This window comes from Ochlerotatus camptorhynchus, unplaced genomic scaffold (genome assembly GCF_037179485.1).
Source record: "Ochlerotatus camptorhynchus isolate MF236.1 unplaced genomic scaffold, CSIRO-AGI_Acam_v1.1 ptg000304l, whole genome shotgun sequence".
Lineage (NCBI taxonomy): Eukaryota > Metazoa > Arthropoda > Insecta > Diptera > Culicidae > Ochlerotatus > Ochlerotatus camptorhynchus.
In genome coordinates this window covers 2213297-2229287 of record NW_027040792.1, presented here as the reverse complement: position 1 = coordinate 2229287, position 15991 = coordinate 2213297, and the positions used below count along the sequence as shown (strand labels likewise).

At 41.3% G+C, this 15991-nt stretch overlaps 1 pseudogene; it reads right to left on the bottom strand.

The window, feature by feature from the left end:
* Nucleotides 1-13735: 13735 nt before the first annotated feature.
* On the bottom strand, nt 13736-15743 carry LOC135707128 (uncharacterized; annotated as a pseudogene).
* Nucleotides 15744-15991: the final 248 nt, after the last annotated feature.

The following is a 15991-nucleotide window of genomic DNA, read 5'->3' as shown; positions in this document are numbered from 1 at the left end:
CGGTGATGTGAAGGTTGGTTCGTCCGGAAACCAGACGGAATAGAGACCATGCTGGGAATGGTCGAATAGCAGGCGGCCGTTCTGGTTCTGCTGGTAGTTCCGCCAGGCCTCGTGCCGGGCGTTCAGGTCCCCTCCGATTACGAAGCGGGCATTGGTGCGGGTTATGATGGCAAGGTCGTTCTTGAACTGCTGTGCTGTACCATTGCTAACGGTACATTGCCGGGGACAGTAGGCGGCGATGAACCGGATGTTTCCGGTCGATGTTTCCACCTCTACGCCGACGGCCTCGATGATGGAAGTGCGGTAGTGGGGTAGGGTGCAGTACTTGATGCCTTTCTTGATGATGACCGCGACACCGCCCCCCCTGGAGCTGGTGCGATCAAGCCGGACAATGCTGTGGTCGGGCAGCCAGAAGCTGTCACCGGTCTTGAGGTGGGTCTCGGTGAGGAGGCCCACGTCGATGTCGTGCTTGCGGAGGAAGTCTGCAAGCTCAATGTTTTTCGCCCCTACGGAGCGAGCGTTCCAGTTGGCGATCTTTATGGGTTCACGGTCCATAATTAGCGACGAAGGAGATGATAGCTTGGAGCTGTTGTGTTCTTGTTGCGCAGGTGCGCTTGATGATGATGGCCTGGGCCAACAGTGTGACGATCTCATCCGTTGACAGCGGAGAATCGTCTGTAGCTTCACCGGTTGTACCGGCCAATCCCGGAGCAGGGGGATCCGTCGATGGCCCGGAGGCTTGACTGGGTACTGCAGCGGCAGCCGACTGGGCAGCAGCCAACTGTTGGTTGAGCGGGAGCGGCGCCAACACTGGAATTGGCCGTGGTTGGACCGGTGATAACGGAGGAAAGTTCTGCGCGTTGTTTTCCGGGACCTTCTTGCGACCGGGCTGGTTGTTGGACGAGGCCTTCTTCCGGAGCTCGGCGTATTCGGCCCGCTTCGGACAGGCCTTACTCGTGGCCTTGTGGGCAGCACCGCAGTTGGCGCATGTGGGAGCGGCTTCCTCGATGCTGTCGCAGTCGTCGATCTTGTGGTTTTTGCCGCATTTGATGCAGCGGCTGGCCATGCGGCAGTTCCTGGTGCCGTGCCCGAACAATAGGCAGTTCGAGCACTGAGTGACGCCACGGTGGGTTGGCTTATACCGCTCCCACTTCACTACGATGTGGAACAGTGTGCGTGTCGTATGGAGATCCTTCACGGTTGTGGAGTTCTTCTGCAGATGGACCAAGTAGAGCTGGTCACGATACTTGATGGCCTTGCTGCGGGTCATCTTGTGGATTTCGACCGGCTTGAGGCCGTTCGCCTTAATCTCGTCCATTAAGGTGGTGGTGTCCATGTCGTGGAGCCCGCGCAGCACCACTTTCAGCGGCTTGGTGGCCTCGACGTCGTGGGAGAAGTACTCCAGCTTCATCCTGTCCAAGAGGGCCTGGACTGCGTTGTAGTGATTTTCGGCCGAGACCATCAGTTTGTAGCCTTCCGTGCACCGTTGAATGGTGCAGCGAAGGCCCTGCTTAATGTAGAAATCCAGCTGCTCCCATAGCCCGGGAGGGAAGCCCTTCACATAGAAGGGTGGCAACTTAACTTTTTTAGGCACCGTCTCAGGGTCCGACTGCGGCTGGGCTCCGTTCTGCAGGGCGGAGAACGGATTGTTGCTCAGCAGCTTTTTTGCTGCCGATGCGGTGGCGCTGATGTCTTCAGGTCTGGGTCGTTTAGTTCCGGGAGGCCCCGGCTGCGGGTCCGCAACGCCTGTCGGGACGGGCAATGGGGTTTTCTTCTGCTTCTTCTGAGCTGGCTCGGTGGTCGCGCCGTCTCCTGGGAGAGTCTGTTTTCCCGGTAAGCCGGCACTCGCGTTACCGCGCGATTTCTTACCCATGGCTGGGTCAGCGAGAGCGTCACTATACAACGCGGAGCTAATTCGACTTGCGAACGAACGAACGAAACTAGAGAGAATTCAAATCGACTGAACTGCTCAACAGTCTGGCAGCGAATAATGATTGATGAGCTAATGCCATACAGCAGCGCTGTTTTATATCTTTTCAGGTTAAAGCAGAATGATGTGCAACCAAGTGGTATAAAAGCTACAAAGACTCCTCCCATTATGAGTAGTTTTCTATCAAGTAGCAACACTGGCTCCTTTCCTTTTTGCGTACACGGCGAATGAGAACGACCCAAATTTGAGTTTAGTTGACTCATAATCGCCAAAAGTGCAGGAACTCAGCGATGACTAAAATTTGTCTCATGGTTTCCTGTGGAAAACCTAAAAAATCTGCCGGAAAAATGAGGAAATTGACGAACATTTTATTCAGTCTCGGAGAAGTACCAATAGACTGAGTGAACCCAATCTTTCCTTTTCTCAAATTCGGGATTTTTTCCCTGGAAAATCCAGGAAAAACATGAGGCAAATTCTCATTGCTGAGTTCCTGCACTTTATTTCTTATTTCTGAGATAACTAAACTCAAATTTGGGTCGTTCTCATTCGCCGTGATATCACCTTGAAAGATTTTGGCGCCGGTGGTTAGCATGATTACCTCTCACCCCAGCAGGCCTGGGTCCAATCTCAGTCGGCGCCACCGGCATGTTCTAAGCCATAACATCTCTTCGGGAAGTAAAGCTGCTGGTCCCCGGTTGAGTTGATGGGTCGATTGGTTGCCTCCTTTTCGTCGGTAGCATTTGAGTTCAGAACGGAAAACAAATCTCACGTCACTTTTCAATAGGTCCTATCTACATTGATCGATTCTCTTCATCGACACTCTCTTTCGTAAATAACTCGGCTTCACAAATGTTTCTTGCCGTCTTCTTCGAATTAGATGCTAGATTGTTGCTTCTTCCAACGAAAATTTCCTACCGTGGCGGTTCAAAGTTGATCAAGGTTGAACAAAATAATTTGTACCCCTGCTTTCAGTTTGATTACATGAGCATTTTGTGTGATCGTTGGCTCTGAATATGGACAAACAGGCAGATGAATTCTATTCCTACTCTTTACTGTAATAAGCTTGGTGGCCCTGAAAAGAGCCGTTTTGTTGCCAAAGTTGGTGATGATTTAACCTCCGAAACCAATCAGAGTGCGTCTCTGTTACTTCAAAACGTAGATGACATTCATGACCGCTTACGCTTGGCGTGTTTAGTGTAGGTGACAGCATCACGGAACTCATTTTTCAGGAACACCTTCAGCACACCTCGTAAATCAGACCGGAGATACGTCAGACACCGCCACGGCTAGCCAGACGACGGATGGTAGTTATCTCGAAGAATTTGCGTTTGGTTCGGAATATGGCGATGAGTGTGCAAAATATTACGCAATTCCATCCTCCCTATTCGCACGCACTCGAGGATCGGAGGCGAATGCCACTTCGACTTGTTTCGTCTACTTATTACTCTCTGATGACTGTGCTGGGGAAGCAGCATATGCATGTAGGTAGTTGGTGGATTTGTTAGTTAATTCGACGGTTTCGGACAATGCTGGACATTTACCTGTTTTTCAATAGTTTCTTGTTGAAAATCAACATTCGGAAGCATTGTTATCGATGCGTAGCCATATTTTAGATCGATTGGTGATAAAGTTATTGAAATTGGACCAGGGGCAGTTATTAACGTTCAAAATCTTTCTTAATTTGTTACATGTTCCATTTTCGGTTTTCACAAAGTGTACCCCCATATAGAAATCAAAGACGTAGTCCTACGTCAAAAAAAACTACGAACACAGAAACACAAAATTAAATTTAACTGATGGGCGAGAGAAAGAAACATGAAAAAAACTTATCTGCTATACTACTACCACCGAGTGATTACACAGAAGCAGCGGAGCGACCTTCGATGCGCGTGTGCGGGCGATCTTTGTAGTGGTGTGCAGTGATGCCACATATAAAGATTTATCTGTAATCATACAGATTTTTGTCAATATTTTGATACAGATATCTGTATATACAGATTACAGATTTTTGAAAAATATACAGATTTTTCAGATTTTTCAAATAAGGGGAAAATCTGTTATGCTATTTTTTATATATTTTAATTGCGAATAATAATCTTTTCTTTCTTATGAACAGCTTGCATTCAATCTGAGCATCAAACCCAAATCGTCTTTTTCACTTAATTAATTATTATTGTTTTAGCTTCGAATGGACTTGGAATCTTTTGAATGGACTTCTGATGTTCAGATGCTCTGATTTCTCGTTGGAAGAAATAGTAGTTTCCCTTTTTATTTGTCGAAAAGTCAACTGGGTATATTGATATTTGATTAACAAAATTTCAGAAATGAAGGATATTGCAAGGGGCTATCAACTCTGCACGCTGTGCTGAAACACAGCATGACACATTGTTCGGCACATAAGGGCACTCTTTGACAAGTTGGACACAAACAATATAATAAAAAATGGCATCACTGTTGAGTGTTGAAATTTTGCCAACCGTTTCTAAGGTTTACTACTCGGGTCAATACTTTGTTTACTCACAAACGAAACTAGTGAGAGAATGTCATACATAAAACTGGTGATACATGGATTCAATCAAGAAGTTGTAAACGACAAACATTTTTTTTTCTTTATTAAAGAGATTTTTAGCCATAGGCTAGTTTATCTCTTAAAACGACAAACAGATACCCACCGGTGTTGGGGATCATTCGAAAAATTCTGTAAGTATTGTCTGAATCGTGAATCTCTTCAAACCTAGCAAAACTACGAATCACAGCAAAAAACACACACGAGTTCATCTATGTACACTATGGCCGGAGCGTCTTGTCTATACGGCAGTCAAGACGGATGAAATCATTGTGAAAAATGTTCGATGGCCACACCAACAATTTTATTAATATAAAGCAAATGGATCTCAACTATACAACGGGGATGGCAGAACATCTACACTATGCTGTTATTCGTATGAAAAGAAGAATACCATCCGTGCATCCTGCGTAGATCGGATTTAATTGTGGAACGACGAGCATCGAGCATCTATAGTTTGATGAATCTTCATATTCACTATTGCAAAAGTTCACCTAAACGCACTAGGACTCACGAACTTTTTCCTTAATAAACATCGTGAAATATCGTGAAATTTTTCCAACGCTGCTCACATTCTAGCTCACATGCTGTTCCACTGGAGGCTTTATTCCAGAACATACTTTTTATTTTTGAACATAACATTTGATACTGTCGTGTGTATCCAATCTCGAAGCGTACAACGAAGGATCAGAGCAGGATCTTCTGCGAGAGTTGAGGTACATCAACTATTTTGTTATGCATAATGAACAATAGGGATGAAAACAAGCTTATCATAGGGGGCGGCCAGATTTGGCTCCCGATCTTGCCGAGTATCTTCGGGACGGAAATGTTCACATTTTCTCCTGCGTTTTTTCTCGGATATTCTTGTGAGTCATTAGTCTTAATTGGTGTGGACTGGATTGGGCGGAATATTCTCGAGTTCTAAACAGATCTAAGGCGCCTGAGTTGAATGTCTACCATGATCCATCAGAGAAATTGAGAATGTAAACAAAATTACAAAAGTCATAACTTTCAGGGTTGCCAAACACCTTGATAAGCATACTTTAGTTGTCCTTGTTAGGTACGTTCGGCAGAGCGCTTGGCTCAGCTTTTGACACAACTAATAACTCATCACGAATTATGGTTTGCAGAGTTGAACACCCTTTGGAATATTGCATACAATTCGACTAAACTTTCAAAAAAAGTTTTGTGTTAAAACTTATTGAAAAATTACGGAGTTAAAAAAAAAAAACAATGTCCAGATAAAGGTTTTCATAATTACAGACATACAAAAAATAAAATTCAAGAAAATTGTGATAGTTACTTCATTATGAAAATCTTTAGTCGGAAACAGATTCGCCTCTCACAACTGGAACTTAATCTTTTGTATTTTCAATCTATAGAAAAAATACAAATCACTTAAAAAAAATATTGTAGAATTTCGAGATTTTTCAAATAGTCAAATTCTTTAGAAAGCAAACATTAGTAATTTTTCGAGATTCTTAACTTTGAACACAAACCTTCAGAACTATGAATTAACTCAATGGAGATTTCCGTAAAGCTCCACTAAGATCATAATAAAGAAATTTTACAGATTTGTTTACAGATTTATGTCAGTCAGATAAAGATTAAAAAGATTTTTTGCTATAAAAATACAGATTGAAAATCGAAAAAATGTGGCATCACTGGTGGTGTGCTTGTATGAGGCTCGGCACTCAGCTGGACACACGATGATGGATGACCGGTATAAATGCGGAGGCAGATGCTCGATGACGATGATCTGTGTGCAGGTATGCGTGATCACGCACCGATGAAGCGCAAATTGGTTTGCAAATATCCAATTGCAAGTGAACAATTTTCTTTCCGATGACGCCGAAAACCACACTTTCTTCTCAGAAAAACTCACTTTCAGATAAATGTTTAGCCGGGTACTATGCCAGTAATCACTAAGCGAGAAAAAACTGATAATTTAAACCAACCGAATACCGAGAAAACTTCCGAAATACCGGAGCGCGAAACAAGTCGACTGTACTTCTTGCTAGGTCGCAGAGGGGAATTGTGTGTATGTTGTGCATAAAGCAACAGGATCGAGCTGATAATGTTTCTTAATTCCAAAATCTGAAGACTGTTTTGAATAATATGTTTAGGTAATTGGCAGCAACAACGGACAGATAAACTACTTACAGCTTCTATTCATTAAATCCTTGATATAACGATTGCCAGCAACACCGGCTGGGCGTATCCTATGGCGTACCCTCCCTACTAACAAAAATTCATCCTTCCCGTGACACTTATGAGGGGTCGTAGAGTTCTCTGCATCTCTCTCTCAAGTAAGTGTCGGACTAACATTCCTCCCCTTTCCTCACCAGATGCAAGGACGTGGCCAGTACAGCTCTGGTCTATTGGAGGAAGACACAGGAGGAAGACAATCACAAATTACTATATAAAGGGTGATACGGTCAAAATTTGGTCAAGTGTAAATCGGTGAAATCGTTTATTTAAAAAATCAAATTAAATTTCTTTTTCAAGTTCAATTAGTATAAAATTCAGGAAAAATATTCAGTTAGGCTTCCGCTTTTCCAAATCCGAATTGCCGGGCCTTACGCTTGACCCCTGCCATCAGATTTTGTACAGCCACCTTGTCCACCTTCTTCGCCGCAGAAAGCCAGTTTGCCTTGAACTGCTGCTCGCCCTTAGCAGTTTGTTTGGTCTTCTTTAGGTTCCGCTTGACAATAGCCCAGTATTTCTCAATTGGGCGGAGCTCTGGCGTGTTGGGAGGGTTCTTGTCCTTGGGAACCACCTGCACGTTGTTGGCGGCGTACCACTCCATGGCCTTTTTACCGTAATGGCAAGATGCCAAATCCGGCCAAAACAGTACGGAACAACCGTGTTTCTTCAGGAAAGGCAGCAGACGTTTATTCAAACACTCTTTCACGTAAATTTCTTGGTTGACAGTCCCGGAAGCTATGAAAATGCTGCTTTTCAAGCCACAGGTACAGATGGCTTGCCAAACCAGATATTTCTTTGCGAACTTTGACAGTTTCATGTGCTTGAAAACATCTGCTACCTTTCCCCTTCCTTTTGCCGTATAAAACTCCTGTCCCGGAAGCTGCTTGTAGTCGGCTTTGACGTAGGTTTCGTCGTCCATTACCACGCAGTCAAACTTCGTCAGCATCGTCGTGTACAGCCTCCGGGATCGCGCTTTGGCCGTCGTATTTTGTTTATCATCGCGATTTGGAGTCACTACCTTCTTGTAAGTCGATAGTCCGGCTCGTTTTTTGGCTCGATGCACGGTTGTAGACGATACACCCAGCTTATTTGCGGCATCTCGGAGAGAGAGGTTAGGGTTTCGCTTGAAACTACCGGCAACTCTCTTTGTCGTCTCAGCGGCTTCCGGTTTTCGATTTCCCCCCGATCCAGACTTCCTGGCTGTCGACAAACGTTCCCCAAACACTTTAATTACATTTGTAACGATTTATTTGGCAACTTTTAGCGATTTTACCAACTTTGCGTGCGAGTAGCTCGGATTTTCGCGATGCGCGAGCAAAATTTTGCTGCGCTGCTCTTCTTGCTTGGACGGCATTTTGACAACTGAAGAGTGAATTCCAAAATCAAAATAGGAGCAACATTCTACACACACACACCTTCAAAATGAGGGGTGTTCAGGTTTTTTAAATGCAAAATTGAAAGAAATACGTCAAGTTGATATTGACCAAATTTTGACCGTATCACCCTTTAGCAACAATCAATACGAAACTAACGATTTTAAATTGGCTCACCACTTTAGTAGCCTATTGGTCCTAAGCAAACGCTAAACGTACCCTATTCTAGTTGAAATTCTATTACTACACTATGTTTGTTTTGATTCGCTATGAAAGTTTGACAGATAACATCAGGTGTGTGTGGATTCATGCAGAACATGCAGGGGTTAGTGAAATAGCTTGGGACTGCTTGGGACCGTTGTTCTGGTACTGAGTGAGCCAAAAATAATAATGATTTTCTTCGGGACCCAGTGGTCTTAGAGTTACCTCTATGCTATTAGGGTGTTCAACACGGCTGAGGCTGGCGAGCTGTAGGTATGTTCACTGAACCAATTTGACATATTCCTGTTATGTGGAAGTCTCATAAATTTGCGCTATAAGATAATCCATTGAAAATGATATGATTGAAAATGTGTCAGGTAAATTCTATATGAATATCCGATACATTTACAATGCTCATAATTTGGTAACATTTATATGATCGTCATATGATAAATGAAAATCGGTCAAATTATAATAATTAACTGAAATGGATTTGAAACCCATAAGCATAAGCTTTACTTTTCACCACAATATAATATATGTGTCATAAATCAATCGAAGTAAAGTTTATGTGAAAATCACATGAAACTTACTGCTTCTTTTGACACATATATTTAATCGATTTCTAAAAATAAATCGAAAAATAAACATCAGGCAGTGGGAGCTTTAACAGTTGTGTCTTTTTTTTATTGTAGCTGATTTGGGATTCGATCCAGAACTGTTGAGGTGTGATGCTTTCGGTGTCTGTGCTCGATTCCATTGGGCCACGGCTGACTTTAAGATTGAGCTCGTTCAATTAGCATGAAGTAAGAACAGCTCTCCCGACATGGAATGTAGTGCAACGTTATGCTCGTTTTGCTAGAGTGAAGGAAAATAACACTGACAAATTTATGCTCCGTTTCGGTGGTGTCGTGTATTCAAATCTTTCTTAATGCTCCTGTGTGCAATAAAACAACGCCCAACAAACAATTTTAGCTGCAGACTAGCTTATGCAGGCAAAAATGAGCTGTATAAGCCAATTTTTTGCTGTATAAGCTAATCTGCAGCTAAAATTGTTTGTTGGGCGACTACATTATATGAGTTCATGGAACTCGTTCATGACACTCAAGTGTGAAGATTTACAATTAGAATCTTAGCTAATTAAATATTGCAGTAGAATCATTTTTTTTCAATCTCAATACATTCTTTTCCGGAACCCCTTATCTTATGAAACAATAACAAACAAAGATTATTCAATACAGTCTCATTGTTTATATTTAGTTCAACTAATCATTTTAATGAGTGTACGATAACATCGTTGAAAATTGTTTCAATAATTTATAAAGAACAATCATGTAAGATGTATTTTAATGGGAGCGATATTCATCCCAGAAAACCATGCCAAAACAAATGTTTGCTGTTGGATTTATTAAAAGGCAAATCTACATGACTATCTAATGATTGGGATAGATCTGTTTACAATCTTTATACCTCAAAAATCAAAGGAAGCTATTCCAATGAGATATATATGTTTTCCTGTACTGCAAAGTTGAATGACAATCCAATAGTTTCTACATGTCTGTTTACACGCGACATATCAACAAACGTCAAAAATCGTTAAAAGCAACTCCAATAAAATATACATGTCTATCTTATAAGATATATCTTTTAGTGAGCAATATTCTTCATGAAAACAGGTATATTTTACTGAGTTTTCTCATAGTGCAAATTTATATGATTTTCCATTAGTTTCTAGATATCTGTTCCCACCCATGACATATCAACAGTTTTTCACCATGAAATATATCAGACAATATTCATATACTTTTTACCTATCGCTAACCACGTTCGAAGCAAAGTATTATCAAGTACTAAGTATGTGAAATTATGATAGAAATCATTCCATATCACAGTCATAGTTTTTAAGTGATAATCCAATGGAATCTATCAATGATCACATAGAATGAATAAATCTGCTGACATTGCTATGTTATCAGATGGATCCAATAAACGGTACATGTCGATTTGTTTCAGTGTTGTTTGGAACGAGGGGGGCGACACATCTAAATCTCAAGTTTAGATGCTCAACAAATCTCACAATAGCGAATCAATCTTCGAAAAATTTTCTTTTATTTGTCGTATCTACTCGCATCGAGCATCATATTTCTGCATGAAATCTTCAGAATCGTCATCAATCTTCTTTATATCTACTCACCGTGCGTGCAGCTACCAACAGCAAAACACAGTCTTTTCTGCATCGTAGATAGAGTCGTCCCCCTCGGTTTGAAACGAGGGTGATGCGCCAGCAGTTATTTAACGACCACCACACTACACCAGGGCTCATCACCCCAATATGCGTGAACATCCCCCGACTTCAAACGACATCTTACGAGAAAATTATCATCGAACCACAGACAAACAGACGTAACCTTTTGAAAAAAAAAATCTTGAAAACATAGTATCTCAAAACATAAGACCTCAGTAACGACATCTCTCGGGCTTCTCGCGGAAAACAAGCTTGCTCGCTAACTCGCAAACAATATTGCATAAAAGTTCTGTAGAATGTACAGAAACGGCAAAGTGATCCGATGCCAGCGCTGTGGCGAGTAGTTCGCTGAACTGATAATATTCAAATCAACCGTTAAATGCGTGAACGAAGATACACAATGAAGAGTTACGTCTGTTTGTTTGTCATCGAACCGTTATCATTTCACAACCATTCAGTAAAGATAACACATAACACAGTCTTCATCAACCCAGAGCAGATACTAGCCATCACATCCCAATGTCGAGAAGCCAACCATGTTACGATCTGTGAGAGAAAGCAGTTAGTAGATATCAGCAACAATCCATGCGAAGCTCCACTCTTGAGAGGACAACACGGGCAATGTCCTGTATCAGAAAAGCCACCTTCAGCAAATACAAAAACGATAGCCCCAGGTACACTTTTGGTGGAAACCGTTCACCAAGACGTCATCATCAATAGCACCTGCGGCATCAAACCCATAAAGCTGATAGGAATTCACCTAGTTACGTTTCACAATTGTTCGTTGTACATAAAAAAGCGAACTTTTCGAGAATTATGAACTAAGGTTACCGTTGCAACTCTCGAAAATTGAAACGTTGCACATTGAAAGGCACGTTAACCTTTCAGAACTGCATGAACTACGTTTAAAAAAACAGACAACATTTGGATAGAATGGACTTCAAATATCAAATCGGATCCATAGCATTCAGCACCGTCATCTCTCTCATGATTGTACTATTGACCATCGGCATCATCAAATATTCGAGGTACACAAAAACAGGAAATAGGACGACCAATACTTGCGGAGGGACCAGTTAAACACGCAACCACTTCACCGACCATAGCCGACATCGAAGAAACACCACACGCTTGCACCGGGACAACGCAGTCAGCATTATTCCAGACCAGCAGCAGTGACGTCAGGTAACACAGTAGCATTTTAGGGACAAAGCCAGGGCTCTTCGATGTAACGAAAAACTCAATAAATCCATTATAGTTTTAGCCTCCATCGTGAGCAGTAGTACTTAGTTTTTTTTTTAAATCCGAATTCGTACTTCAATGTTTTAACTTATATTTATATATATATTATGTTTGGAAACCAATTTTGTTTCAACCGATCGTCAGTGGACTTCTTCGGACACCATCTTTATGTATTCACCTTTGTTTAAACCGGTCTTTCCAGCATGAGCATGAGTCATACTTTGAAATTCAAAAATCATACATAGAAACCGGCAATCCGCAAACAGGGGAATCCCAACCACCGCAGAACTTTGCTGCAACTTTAAGCCGAACTGCTAAACTTTTATCGGAGTTTTTTTTATGTCCGAATTGGTCGTCGCGTCATCAAAGTTAGACGGTTTGTGTAGTGCTTAACACCACAATGCCTGAAATTTCACCGATGACGATTGCTATATTTTATGGAAAAACCAAGCCGACTAGTCTTGATGGTTTCTTGAAGCAATTGGTCGATGAGTTGATCGATGTGCTTAATCGTGGAATATTAATCAACAACTACAAAATTAATGTTAAATTAAGATGTTTTATTTGTGACTCACCCGCACGTGCGTTTCTAAATGGTTAGTTTAGTTTGGTGTTGATTTATTAAAATTAATGATCAAACTTTTTTTTTAGGTGTTGCTAGTTTTAACTCGAAGAATGGTTGTCTGAAATGCGTGGGTGAAGGCGAGTACTCACATGAATCTCGAACGGTTGTCTTCACGTCGATCAATAGTGCAAAACGAACAGATCAAAAGTTTAGGCAAAATGCATACAATCATCATCAAAAGGCTACTACACCTTTGATAAAAGTACCTAGCTTAAATCTGATTGAAGACATTATCGTAGGAGATCGATTGCACTTGATTGATCTAGGGGTCATGAAACGGTTGCTTCTTGGATGGAGAGATGGAACTTTGGGTTATGAAACGAAATTATCATCGCAACAAACTGAAAAAATATCGCAGATGTTAGGTGGTATACAGTTGCCCTCCGAAATTCACCGTAAGTTACGCGGGATGGACTGTTTGTCCTTTTGGAAGGGGTCCGAGTTCAGCAGCTTCTTACATTATGCCAGTATAGTAGTACTTAAAGAGTTTCTTCCAACCGACAATTATCACCACTTCCTGCTTTTGTTCTGCTCGATTACAATGTTGTCCTCAAATTACTATAAAGCAAACTGGCACGTTGCTAGGAAAATGTTGGAAACATTTGTCACTAAGTACATGGAACTTTATGGAGAGCAATTTTTGACCAGCAATGTGCATAATCTCCAGCATATTGTGGATGAAGTTGAGCGATTTGGACCGTTATCTTCGTTTTCTGCATATCCGTTTGAAAATGCTCTGCAGCGAATGAAACACCTTCTTCGAAGTGGATGGAAGAGCCTTGAACAAGCCGTCAACAGGTTGTCCGAAATTAATTCTAAGGACTATTATACCACCCGGAAATCACGTGAAACACAACAGCGAAATTATCCTTGTATTAGAACCTGTGGAAACAAAAAAGTTATTGATATAAATGAGGACTGTTTCTTGAACAATTCCCACAAGAATGCTTGGTTTCTTACCCACACAAACCAAATAGTGTGCTTCGATCATGTTTTGGAAACACCTCAGCTGCAAATCAACGGAAAAGTCTTAGTATCAAAGAAAGATTTTTTCACCTATCCATTTCCTTCATCTGTTTTGAACATATATCTTGGTAATGAAAAAAGCTTATCTTGTGTCGATTTGAAGTTTAGCTGCAGTGATATTAAAAGTAAACTGGTTGCAGTTGAGTACGATGGTAGCCATGTATTTATTCCTTTGATACATACATTAATTAAATCAAATAACTTGTAAAATGCAAATTATGAGCTGGGAATTAAAAATTAAAAAAAAAAAACAATTAAAATCCTTTTCACCATCGAATCATTCAAAATGTCGAATCGAATGGAGTATCAGCATGGTACTCTACGCGTCCGATGAATCAACGTCCGAATCAGATTCACTGCGAATGTGCGAATTGCTAGTGTTGCAAATATGCGAATGACTACGTTCATCATCCTGTCCGTTCAATACAATTGATGGAATAAAGATCGACCCAGCATCACTTTCAAATTCAACTTCTTGTTCATCAGTCTCTCGTTGTTGTTTTCTTCTTCTTACATGTCTGGTTCCTCGACGCATGCCAGTAGCGATCAAGCGTTTAAGAGAGTTTTTGAGTTTTCTCATGAAAAAAACTTGCCAGCTTCTGATGGGTGACTACTTCTGCTTCATCGGTTCCAATCTGTTGAAATAGTTGCAGAATATTGCGGTTCGGCATTATAGCTATTTTGACGTTGGATAACGTCTTTCGGCAACATATGGGGGTACAAAATTGAAAACAGTCATTTTGGATGCGTTACGAAAAATTAAAAGATTTTGAACGATAATAACTCAACCGTCTCTCGATAGATTTACGAGATAATGGCATCAATCGATTGGAAATATTTCTAGCAATTTGATGAATGTTTCAAAACTATTGATTTCATTCTGTAAACTATTGAAAAATTGTTAAAAGTAAACCATTGTCTATAGATGGTGAAAATCGATTGATTTTTTTTATATTCTTATACTTTCTCCAACCGAGACATCAGATGCGAGTATCTGACACCTCTGATATTTTCTGTTTTACTATATAAGCGTCCAACAAGGTCGCCCGTTCCATCATTGTCAACAACATCAGCCCAACAAAACGGCCCTTTTCAGGGCCACCAAACTTTCGCAAAAGAGTTATTAAGGAATATTCCTAAAATATAATATACACAATTAAGTACAACACATAACAGACGTTATCCAACGCCAACCCTGCGGTCGTATCTAGTATACAACCCTTCCAACTTTTTGGTCCCTTCCGACTTGCTCCAGTCCAGGTGCATTTAGTTTGAAACTGTTTGCTGAACAGCATATCGAGAACACCTAGCATGCGATTATCAGCACAATCACCGCTAACGTTCAATCGCAACCATTTGACCTAAAATGATAAAAATCGAATATAATGAATGCATTGGTTGAAGTAAATCATGTTTACCATTTTCGATTTGAAATCGTTGTCCGCCAGCTTGGCCTCCAGATCAGCTAGCTCTTGTTCTTGTTCAATAGGATCAAAACAAAATAACGGTGGGTCCTCGATGTTCGTCACGCGGGTACTGAATTTTCGGATGGCGTCCAAGATAAATTCATGTTGAGTGGTGATATCCGCTGTCCGCTTCTCCAACCGATCCAGCCGGTTGTTTATTTGATGTAATAGTTCAACAATTTCACTCAAACATTTCTGCGTCTGTTTATCTGGTTCCGTCAACGCATCCGGTGTTTGAACAGTTTCGTACGTCACATATTGAACGGTCTGGATATTGTCTTCAGTAATTGACGCAGTGGGTGGTGGTGGAGGAGCTGCTGTTGTTACATACTGAATGGTCTCGACATTTTCTTCAGAGATTGTCTCAAATGCAGCGGGTGGTGGTGGTGGTGGTGGGGTTGGTGTTGTTGCTTGAGGGAGGATTTCATTCCGAACACCTTCTCTTACCTTGATGATGACGGGGGTCGGTGGAGTGGTTGCTTGTGTTGCTAGGGAGACGGGTTGATTTTCCAGAACAAACATTTTCTGAAAGATATCGGTTTCGCGAATTTGGTGTTTTCTCTTCCGTTGGATTAGCTGACTGACGTCGGAAGATGATTCTCCGGACAATTCCTCCATCAAACGCTTCCCTTCAGTGAAAGAAGATATAGGATTTCGTCTCACCGTACATCCGAACTTCAGCCATGACTTTTTTGGGCAGCTTTTTTCGTCACGGATCAATTTATTTTGTTCTGCGACACTGTTTGCGTTTGGCCAGAACAAAATGTGTCCACTTTTTGATTTCCGCAACCATTGATCTGGAACGACCGAAAGCTCCTTACAGCCTCGAGCGTTCAATGTTTCCACTACGGCGAATGGCATTTCTGTAAGTAAAAAATATATTATTTTATTAAATTTCATTGAGGTTTGCATTCCACGACTATACCTTGATGATTTTCTGAATAAAAGAAGTCTCAAAACAGATTAATTTAGTACAATTAAGTAAAATTGTTTTGCACTTTTCGAGGTTACTGAAAACTTCTGCGGAAAACAAAACAAGCTGTCAAATGACAAACGGTGCAAGTTCACAATAAGTTCTGTATGATCTTTTTAGCAACTTTCAAGTTCAG